Source organism: Aquarana catesbeiana, linkage group LG04 (genome assembly GCF_042186555.1).
Source record: "Aquarana catesbeiana isolate 2022-GZ linkage group LG04, ASM4218655v1, whole genome shotgun sequence".
Taxonomy (NCBI): domain Eukaryota; kingdom Metazoa; phylum Chordata; class Amphibia; order Anura; family Ranidae; genus Aquarana; species Aquarana catesbeiana.
The window spans coordinates 35,123,677-35,135,771 of NC_133327.1; positions in this window are offsets into that span (position 1 = coordinate 35,123,677).

Here is a 12,095-nt window from a genome sequence, read left to right on the forward strand (position 1 = left end):
TTTGGCGGACACATCGGACACTTTTGACACATTTTTGGGACCATTGGCATTCATACAGCGATCAGTGCTATAAAAATGCACTGATTGCTGTAAAAATGTCATTGGCAGGGAAGGGGTTAACACTAGGGGACGATCAAAAAGTTAACTGCTCTGTGTGTTTCTAACTGTAGAGGGAAGGGACTGACCTAGAGGAAGTGAAGGATCGTGGTTCCTAGCTATTAGGAACTCATGATCTGTCTCTCATCACAGAACAAAACAGGGATATGTGTGTTTGGCCAAAGGCACCCCTGCCTTTGGCCAATTATGGCTCTCTTAGCAGAGGGCGCTGGGATTGCCCAAAGCATGCAAGTCAGGTGCATGCTTTGGCCAATCATCATACAGCAATGCACTGCGATCTCGCAGTGAACGCAGCAATCCTCTCTTGCTCACTCCCCAGATGGACTATGGGATTTGTAGCATGAACAGAAACCACAACTAATGCACAGCGCTTGTTCAAACAGAAGTGAGTGGAAAAAGGAGAGGTTTGGGAGCTCATGGAGGACATTACAAGGTAGAGGTAGAGGAGGTAGAAAAACACAATTTCATGAAAAACAGATTAAAGGACCATTAAAGGAAAAGTATGGCCATGATCATCAGTCTTAGAAGCAGCGGGGGATCGATGCTCAATCCACCTAGGTGAGTATAATTTTTATTTTTTTAAGAATCCCATACTTCTAATTCGAGTGCCCGCCGAATGCCCCATAATGCGCTGCGAGATCGCAGTGCATTGCTGTATTATGATTGGCCAAAGCATGCACCTGACCTGCATGCTTTGGCCAATTATGACTCTCTTAGCACAGGACGCTGGGATTGGCCAAAGGCAAGGGTGCCTTTGGCCAATCATGGCTCAGGGGGACTAAGTTCACACCCCACACTATATAAGGCTGCCTACTGCACCCGTGGAGCTCTGCAGTGTGATGCAGTAGGGTGGCTGCCCTTAAGCTGCCCCCTAGAGGGCATCCTGCCTCGTTGGAGTTGTGCCTCCTCCTCTATTCTATCAGGCACACAAGTAGAGTCAGTGACCTCATCATCCCCTCCCTCCTCGTCACTGGAGCAAACTTGGCACTATGCTGCAGCTGGGGAAACATGACTGCCAGTTTCTTGTCCTTCTTGGGCATCCCCTCTCACTAGGCTCACGTTACTCCCTTCCTCAACCTGGGAACCAACATTGGAGTCTTCAAATCACCACGCATCCTCCAGCAGCATGTACCCGACACTGTGGTCGAATAGTTCAGGGGACTCCTCTGTGCATGATGGTGGGGCTAAGGATGGAGTCACTGTGGACAAAAAGCCAGTGGAATAGGCCACCTTGGCAGCTGCATAGGAAGTCAAACTACTCTGAGCCTGGGTGACAGAGGATGAGGAGGATGAGGACAGCTTTGTTATCCACTCCACCAACTGTTCTGCATGTTCTGGCTCAATAACACAGCCAGAAGCAGAGAAATAGGACAAGCGTGCCCCGCGGTCACTTGCAGAGGATGCACCATGTAGAAAAAATGATCCGCACTCCAGTTGTTGCTCTTAAAATTTCTTAATTTTATTGAATAGCCACAGTGAACAAATGCAGATTAAGTCAGTTGACGCGTTTCAGCTATAAGGCTGAAAGACTGTAGACTGTAGACACAGAGACTGCTTGCCCTCTTTTAGTGGCCTGTGAGCATCTGCCTCTCCTTGGTGGCCTTCCGGACATGATGTATATTTTGTTTTGCAACACCGCACTACACTGTACTGTGTACACCACCAGAAAAGTAGGAGCAACTGCACTATGGCTGCACTGTATTGTGTACAGTGTACACCACCAGAAAAGTAGTAGCAACTGCACTATGGCTGCACTGTATAGTAATTACAATTTTTGATCTAATATTTCACAGCAGGGCCCGTTCCTGTGCCCAACAAGAGTATCTGTGAGGGGTTACAGTGTTGTGGCACCACCACCAATACCCAAGGCCCAATTTTTCTGCCCCTGTTCAGGGGCATGTGATTACAATTTTTGATGTAACATTTCACAGCAGGGCCTGTTCCTGCACCCACCAAGAGTAACTGTGAGGGGTTATAGTGTTGTGGCACCACCACCCAAGGCCAAATTTTTCTGCCCTGTTTAACATGGACATGTAATTACAATTTTTGAAATAATATTTAACAGCAGGGCCTGTTCCTGCACCCAACAAGAGTAACTGTAAGGGGTTACAGTGTTCTGGCACCACCAACACCTAAGGCCCAATTTTCTGCAGAGTATATAGGGCAGGCTGTATAGTATATATACACTTCTGTTCAGGGTATATAGTGCCTGGGGGCCATTTTTTTTTTAATTTGGGTGCGAGGTTCCCCTTAATATCCATACGAGACCCAAAGTGCCTTGTAATGGGCTGGGGGGTACCCATGCTGTTTTTCTTAATGAGTTTCATCTATATTGCCGGGACCCGACAATACATTACACCCGCAAGCAGTTTTAAATGACTTTTTTTCCTTTAGGAATGTAATTTTGCTGTGGTATTGTTCTAAACACGGGAAAACTGCGCCACTTTACAGGCATACTATAGACACCCCCCAGGCACGATATTTAAAGGAATATTTAATTTTTATTGTTTCACTTTAAGCATTATTAAAATCACTGCTCCCGAAAAAAGTTTGTTTTTAAACCTTTTTTTTGCATTGATACATGTCCCCTGGGGCAGGACCCAAGTCCCCAAACACTTTTTAAGGCAAAAACTTGATTATAAGCCTTTAAAATTAGCACTTTTGATTTTTCACGTTCATGTCCCAGACTTTAATGGTGTTCGTGTGTTTGCACTAACTTTTTTGCATGTTCGGATGTTCTGGTGCGAACCGAACCGGGGGGTGTTTGGCTCATCTCTAATCATAATCATATAAATGTCCAACGTGAGAAGACCTATAAAGATAATAGTGAAAGGTATGTGGTTCCAACAGCCAAAGATCGAAGATGGGTGATATCTCCTTCACTCCACCATAGAGGCCAATCACCAACATCCAAATCAGATTTCCACTTAACAGAGCTCGAAGACCCCCTGAAAACAGGTGGGTCAGACAGGCTTTTGGGGACTCGCTCCCTCTAGCAATACTCTGGCTGGAATCAAACAGCCACAGGGATGATGTCTCGGGATATATTTCAGAAAAGATAATACCAGCTTCCAAATGCGTTGTCAGGGCCGTCTTTAATGCAGGGCAAATGGGGGGCACCTGCCCAGGGCCCAATCTTTTTTGGGGGGCCCTAAGCATTGAGCCTGCGCTACCCAGAAATTGGAACCCCGATGGCGGCTTTACAGATTGCACAGAGGACACAGGAGGCTGTATTCCCGAGCTAGCCAGCAGAGAGGGGGCAGGGCCAGGAGCTCCACTGATGCTCTGACTCTGCCCCATCCAGCCTGTATGCTTGGAAGAGAGCGGCTATAGTGAGAGCAGTGATCGGAGTGGGAGCATCCGTGGAGCTCCCGGACCACCCCCTCTATACTGGCTGGGGAATACAGAGGTCCGGGGGCGGGGCCGAGAGATTCACCGATGCTCTAACCCCACCTCATGCCTGTATGCTCAGGGGGAGCAGTTGTAGTGGGAGCAGAGAGTGGAAGCCCCCCCCCCCGGACTTCTGGCTGTATGGAGGTTGCTTGGATGGCCAGGTATATCCTTACACCCATAAAATCCCTGACTGCTGAAACCCTGAGCTGTGTTATTCGACTGTAAAGCTGTACATTGCTGAAAGTTCTCTGACCATCTCCTGTATAATGTCTGCAGTCTCCGATTGTCACCTGTAGTATGTCCGCAGTCTCTGATTGTCACCTGTAGCATGTCTGCAGTCTCTTATTGTCTCCTGTAGCATGTCCGCAGTCTCTGATTGTCTCCTGTAGCATGTCCACAGTCTTTGATGCTTTCTTGCAGTATATTTGCAGTCTCTGACCCTCTCCTGTGGTATGTGTATGTAAGTAATGTGTCGCTTTACTCGCTCAATTATTTGGGATTGCTCCAGTGCTCAGTGAGTGGTAATGATGTGCATTAACCTGTAGCAACCAATCAATGAACAGTAGTAATCTGCTGTAATCTCTAGAAACCAATCAGTGAGTGGTAATGATGTGCTGTAACCCCTAGCAACCAATAAGTGAGTGCTAATAGTGTGCAGTAACCTCTAGCAACCAATCAGCAAACAGAAATTATGTGTTGTAACCTCTAGCAACCAGCCAGTGAGCGGTAAGGATAGGCTGCAACCTCTGGCAATCAAATGCAATCGCTGCGTGATCTGCTGCAGTAAACTGATTTTGAGTCCACCTGCTATTTTTTTGTATGTCTCAGAATGGAAGGGGGGCCAAAAAATATTTGCCCAGGACCCAATCAATTTCAAAGACGGCCCTGCCTGTAGCATGCCCGCAGTCTCTGATTGTCGCCTGTAGTATGTCCGCAGTCTGATTGTCACCTGTAGTATGTCTGCAGTCTCTGGTTGTCACCTGTAGTATGTCTGCAGTCTCTGGTTGTCACCTGTAGTATGTCTGCAGTCTCTGATTGTCAAATAGAAAATACCAAAAGGTGAACGCTGCGCTCGAAAGATAAAAAAATGATTATTATTAAAGAGAAAAAGTGAATTATATCCAAAGAAAAGCTGCCAGCATCAAAAAAGTTCTAATACAAACTCCAAAAGTCTGGAGGTTTTTCAGAGGATAGTAGACAGATGGGGAGCCCCCCAGGTAGACCTTTTTTGCATCACAAACAAATGCAAAAGTACCGGTCTACTTTTCTCTGAACAGGCAAGACCAAGTGGCGGGTCTGAATGCATTGGCTCAGCACTGGACCTTCTGCTTGTGTTACGCTTTTCCCCCTGTACAAATGATCCCTTTAGTGCTCAGGAAGCTACAGGGAGAAAAGATGACCCTAATTCTAGTAGCCCCATATTGGTCCAAGAGGCCTTGGTTTTCAGTCCTACTAAAGTTAGCGGTAGAGTCCCATTGGTTGCTTCCGGTCCGAAGGGACCTGCTGACTCAGGGTCCCCTTCTGCATCCCGTAGGTCATCTCAAGCTGGCAGCTTGGTTACTGAGGAATAAGGGTTTGTTCGATAGTTTAATTTATACCCTGCTAAACAGCAGGAAGAAGGTCACAATGGCCATTTATTTTAAAACCTGAAAATGCTTAAATTCCTGGTGTGTTTCAAAAAATTACTCTCCACAGGAGAACTTATCCGTTCTGGAATTTCTCCATGACGGAATGGAGAAGGGTTTGGCAGCCAGCACCTTAAAAGTTCAGGTAGCTGCACTATCAGTTTTTCTAGAGACAAGGTTATCTCTAGACCCTTGGATCATCAGGTTTTTCAAGGCACTAGCTAGGGCTAAGCTGATTCCATTTAAGTTTTTCCCCAAATGGGATTTATCAGTTGTTTTGCAGGGTCTGACTAGAAGACCTTTCAAACCACCAGAAGAAGCCACAATTAAATTTTGGTTGTTAAAACTAACACTGCTGATAGCAGTCACCTCGACTAGAAGGGTCAGTGAACTTCAGGCATTATCTATCATTGAGCCTTTCTTGACAGTTTTTCCAGCCCAAGTAGTACTGAGGACAGACCTGGGGTTTTTGCCAAAGGTTGCTTCAGTTTTTCACAGATCCCAAGAGCTAATTCTACCAACGTTCTGTCTATTTCCAACATGCCCTAAAGAGAGAGATTTTCATAGACTGGACGTAAAGAAATGCGTTTTACACTATCTGGAAGTAACAAAAAGAGTTTAGAAAGTCCAACTCTCTATTTGTTTTATTTTCTGTATCTCGTAAGGGTTACGGAGCTTCTAAAAGCATGATTGGTAGGTGGCTTCGGATGGCTATCCATGACGCTTATAGGGCTGCGGAAGTAGAACCTCCCGCAGGAGTAGTGGCCCATTCAACTCAGGCTGTAGCAACGTCCTGGGTGGAACGAGCTGGGGCTTTGCCAGGGCGAATCTGCAAGTCAGCCACATGGACGAGTTATTCCACTTTTACTCGCCACTATAGGATGGACCTGCTCTCGGCAGCAGAGAAATCGTTTGACAGGAAGGTCCTGCAGGCGGTGGTCCCACCCTAAGAGTAAGTACTCGTTTATCATCTCCAGGTGCTGTCCTGAAAGACGAGGTGAGAAAACCTTAGTTAGACTTACCAGTAATGGTATTTCTACGAGTCTGATGACCCTCCCTTGTTTATAAATGTTAATGTGTTGTGGTTGCTATGTTCTGCTTATATAATTTCAGCATGGCTGGAGTACTTGGTAACAACTGAGGCCATGGTGGAAGTGTCCAGGCTTTAAAGGAATTACTGCAGTGTTTCCTGGGAAGTGGGTGAAGCTGCGCTCTCTCCAGGTGCTTTCCTGAAAGACTCGTAGAAATTCCGTTACCGGTAAGTCTAAGGTTTTCAAGCTCTATGCTAACTAAATGCTTTCAATCTATATTTACATCCTCATCTGTACCCAGCTATATGGCTTTAAGCTGGCCATTGACAGTTCCTGCTGAACTGGCCGAGATTCAAACCATTTATGGGCACGCTGAATGTACCCAAGTTGATCGGTCGATCAACTTTGGTACAACCAGCCTGCTGGATTTTACATGTGATTATCACTAGCCCAGAAAGAGTGTAACACCGCTCAGACTGTGGATAAAGATTTCCTCGTGGGTGATGGCCAGGCTCATCACCGTTAATAGTAATTGAAGAAAAGGAAAATTGGTCACACACCATGGAAAGAAAATACTTTTGTAGAATAGTTACCTGATTGTCAAAGTGCCAAAGGATGTAGACAGGATGTTACAGGAACATTGCTATACTGGTTTCATGCGGATAACTCGTGCTTTTGTTGTGAACAAAGCATCTAGTGATAATCGCTGGGAGAACACAATGGTTTTGCGGGAGGGATTCCCCTGTCAACACTGTTTTTGTTGAATCATCCAAATTTTTTTCCTGCAACTGAAAGAAATTTGCTCCATCTGTGGCCACCCAAAAGCCTCGTACACACGATCCGATTGTTGGCAGAGAATTGTGTGATGACAGACTGCCTAAAATCCGACCGTTAGTATGCTCCTTCAGACAACTGTCCAACTTTCGGCCAACAAATGTTGGATGGCAGACTAGTACATTTTCGGCGGACAATGGTCTGTTGTCAGATTTTCGCATCGTCTGTACACAAGTCCGTCACACAAAAGTCCAAAGTACAAACACGCATGCTCGGAATCAATGCTCACCAAACACGACATTAGCAGAAGGTGCCCAAAGGGTGGCCCACAAGAGCTGAAATTCCACGTAGTACATAACTACGTTTGTATTTTTTGGCCGACAATTGTGTGCTGTTAGTATGCAAGACAAAATCCAGACACACGCCCTTTTGACAAAAGTCTGACGCTCTGTTGGCCAACAATCTGATCGTGTGTACGAGGCTTTAGTCATTGTTTTCTGCAACCTTGCTTTATTTGACCTCATTGTTTTCCTGAAATCTCATCAATTGACCTAACCCCACCCGTTCTGGAAGTTTACCCATCTTTTCTGCCAAGCCTTCCTATGCTGCTCATACATTAAGCTGACTACATGTACAGTTTTTTTTTTTTTTTACATTTTTCATTCAAGCAGTGTGACAGGGGGACTCAGCAAGCGTTCAAATGCTGGCATTCCAGCATGTCCATTCAACAGAAGCCAGTTGGTAGACTGGCTTCAGTTGAACAGACAGCAAGACACACATAGTGGTATAAAAGGAAAGCTGCGCTGGCCCAAAACTAAATATGTGCAAACAATATGACAAGTAGCAGCTAACACACAAACAAACCAAGTCGCATCAGATATATATAAAATAAGTGCAGCGCTAAACTATAAACATGTGAATTAATAAAAAATAACACAGAAGTGAAACTATGCCCAGTATAATAACTGGATGTGAAGTGAATCAGTACATATAGTATAATAACTAACAATAAAAGTGAGTCAACACGGGGATCACTGAAATGAGCGTAAATGTCTATAAGATCATGTGTTAAACTCTGTGACCAGAGTCCATAAAGATGAAAGGAGTCTTCTCAGACAATAGGGGTGCTTAAACATAAGATTTTGGCTCAAGCTGAACTGAACAGCAACCACAGGTAATGCGTCATGAACCTCTGAAGTTGGACACTCTTACCGGATGTTGTGGGACATATCTGCCATATAGCAGTACGTCTGTCAAAGCCTGAGGAGATAGCCTCCCGTAGAATCCGCCAGGTTGTTGTCACTTCGGTCCCGATCTCGAATAGGCAGGGTTGTCCCTCGGGTCACGGTCACCGATAGCCGGAATCATCTTGGATGGCGACTGTCCCCTCACTCACACGCTCTCCAGCTCCAGGCGAGTTCAAAAAGTCAAGGGGAGTCAAATAGATGAAATCATGGAGAAAAAAGAAAAAGAGGGGCTCCACATGGCGTAGGTCAAAAAATAAAAGGATTTTATTGGATAAAAAGCCTTACAAGATAAAAAGTGATCACTGAATAAAATAATGGCAACGTGGGAAGCAAACGCCCTACGCGTTTCGACTAAAAAGCCTTCAACTGGGGCATAAACCAACCTCTCCACGTTGCCCATATATATATAGACTACAGGCACCATTTCCAAGTAATTGGGTTCGCCCCCATCATGGCGGGACCGGAAGTGTTGTCTATCTTATCACATGTCCATGTGGTAGACAATATGTTGGGCGCACCACTAGAACTTTCTCAATCAGGGTCAATGAACATATTGCTAAAATCAAGAATGGTTGCATTAAGCACAGTGTTCCGTGTCACTACCTTGAAAGTCATAATAGGGACCCTACAGGTACTTCTTTTGTAATCATTGATAAATTTGTCCCCCATTGGAGGGGTGAGTCTAGTCTTAGGGGTGTGTCGCGGCTCGAGACGTATTGGATATATGAGCTCAGGTGCTTCTCACCGCACGGTATGAATGTCGAGTGGGACATCAATAGTTTCATTAACTGTGCGTGAGTGGCACCTTTGTTTCTGCGCCGTGACACACCCCCCCACCCCCCTTTCAGTTCTGTCTATTCATTGGGATGTTGTTATGAGTGATATTAGGTTCAGTTTAGTAGTTATGTCTTTCCCGTTTTTATCATTGTGTCCCACTTTATTGATTTGGGATACCATGTCCCTATTCTGGATTTCTATGTCTAATGGATTAGCCGATCGTTTCAATTTACCTATGTTTGATTTAATGTTGTTTTGCGGTACTATCCAGTGTGGATTTATGGTGGTTACCCATATAATCTGACCACCCCCCCTTTTTCTCGTTAATTTCACCTCAGCATTTGGGTGAGGGACCATCTTGTCATGTATGGTAAGACGAGTGGCCCACCATTTAATCCTCACTCTATTGAGGGTGATTGCATCTTGTGTGGGCTTATCCACTGTTTGGTTAATGATTCATTATGACATGATTACAGTGGATCATAATGTCATCTTTTTTCTATTATAGGGCCCCTGGGCTCCCCCCAGGTCATTTGGATGATGTGGCGTCGCTCGACCCTTACCTCTGGTGGCCTGAACGTGCATTACTTCGTCTGTTATGTAGTGGGGTGATCTGGGCCATTTTGGATGTTTAGCGGGGTAAGTTTAATTCCACACTAGGATGTACTGCATTAGATGGTTCCTTTATACCTGTTTAACTTGCCGGGTATGTTCTGAACGATAGTGCATATATAATCTATTTATGTAGCTATTTGGGCTGGTGATTAGGTAGCTAAAATGAGATATGTCATTAAGGTTGAGCTACCCCGTTGTTGTCATCTAGCGTTGCCAGGGCGATTGGTCTCGGGGCTTTGAGATGACAGGAGGGGGAGTGTTTAGCTGCCCAGCACGCCCATTAGTGTTTTGCCCTATCTCGGGTTCAGATGTAATCAATACGAGAGCGGCCGCCCCTCCCTCTCAAACAATAGGCTGTGACTGTACGTTCCATAGGAATGTATGAGGGTGGATGCTAGCTGCCCATTGGCCATTACATCCTTCCCTGATACATCCAGGACTTGGAGCGCACGCTCCTAGTGGACGGCTGCGTGAGAAGTCAGCGGCGCACTGCTCGCCGACTGCTGTCTCCTTCCGGGTCACGTGCCCAGAGGACTTGGAATGCAAGCCGCTCCAATCACCGGGATAGTCACTGTGGAGGTGAGGCTTGGAGCGCAAGCCAATTCGGCAATCCGACGTTCGGGGCCCCCTCCACGGTGTATATTCCGGTTTAATCCTAGAATGATTCCCTCTCCTTCATTCTAATGCTCCATGTTACCATATATGTGAATAACATTATGGGAGATTGGTTTATCAGGATTACAGTATTAAACAGTGCACTTCCGGTCCCGCCATGATGGGGGCGGACCCAATTACTTGGAAATGGTGCCTGTAGTCTATATATATGGGCAATGTGGAGAGGTTGGTTTATGCCCCAGTTGAAGGCTTTTTAGTCGAAACGCGTAGGGCGTTTGCTTCCCACGTTGCCATTATTTTATTCAGTGATCACTTTTTATCTTGTAAGGCTTTTTATCCAATAAAATCCTTTTATTTTTTGACCTACGCCATGTGGAGCCCCTCTTTTTCTTTTTTCTCCATGATTTCATCTATTTGACTGCCCTTGACTTTTTGAACTCGCCTGGAGCTGGAGAGCGTGTGAGTGAGGGGACAGTCGCCATCCGAGACGATTCCGGCTATCGGTGACCGTGACCCGAGGGACAACCCTGCCTATTCGAGATCGGGACCGAAGTGACAACAACCTGGCGGATTCTACGGGAGGCTATCTCCTCAGGCTCTGACAGACGTACTGCTATATGGCAGATATGTCCCACAACATCCGGTAAGAGTGTCCAACTTCAGAGGTTCATGACGTATTACCTGTGGTTGCTGTTCAGTTCAGCTTGAGCCAACATCTTATGTTTAAGCACCCCTATTGTCTGAGAAGACTCCTTTCATCTTTATGGACTCTGGTCACAGAGTTTAACACATGATATTATAGACATTTACGCTCATTTCAGTGATCCCCGTGTTGACTCACTTTTATTGTTAGTTATTATACTATATGTACTGATTCACTTCACATCCAGTTATTATACTGGGCATAGTTTCACTTCTGTGTTATTTTTTATTAATTCACATGTTTATAGTTTAGCGCTGCACTTATTTTATATATAAGCAAGACACACATACCAAAAGTCGGCTGGTTCAGGAGGTACTGGCCATTTTTCAGTATGTATGTACCAGGCTTTTGACTTTTTTCAGCCTGAACAAAAATAAAATCTAACAAATTCCTCCATCCACACTATACAGCACAGATGGACAAATCCCCCTGCTATGTTCTTGTCATAGGTGTGCGCAGCCTATTGCATTAGGGTGTGCACCCCAAAGCTCAAACGTGTGTGTACATATATATATATATATATATATATATATATATATATATATATATAAAATTTAAAATCAGTGGCGGTGTGCGTCCATTAAGGGCACACGGGCGCAGCTCTCTCTCTCCAGCCACCCCCTTCTGTGTATAATGGATAGATTCATGCATTACTAGAATCTATCCATGGCCGCTGCCACCCCCTATTCAGGCATCTGGCCCCTTTCAGATGCCAGGCACCTGAATTTCAGTGGTGGGGTTGTATTTTTGAAGCAACTGATTAGAGCCATAGGCTCTAATAGGCTTCAAAAAAGGTGAACTACGAACGCAGACCATTGCGTTCGCAGTCCACCCAAGTGTGCTAGAAAAGTGAATGAATATTCGCTTTTCTAACACTGAACCGCCTCTCAGCCAATCAGGTGCGTAGGTCTGTTACCCGTCACCTGGTTGGCTGAAAGGACAGGCGCTACGATTGGACACCTATCAGTCTAACCTGCTACAAGGTCCCACCGCTCACCACCGTCACCCGCATGCCTGACCCGCCACTGAGACCGGGTAAGTGCCGGGCAGACGGCGGGCGGGGGGTCACAGTGGCAACTTTTGATGGGGCACAGTGGCACTATTTTATGGGCACAGTGGCTGTCAATGGCAGATGTCAGAATACCCGAAATCCAGCTGCATCTGATTGGATGTAGACTCTGTTCAGCCAACAAATTTC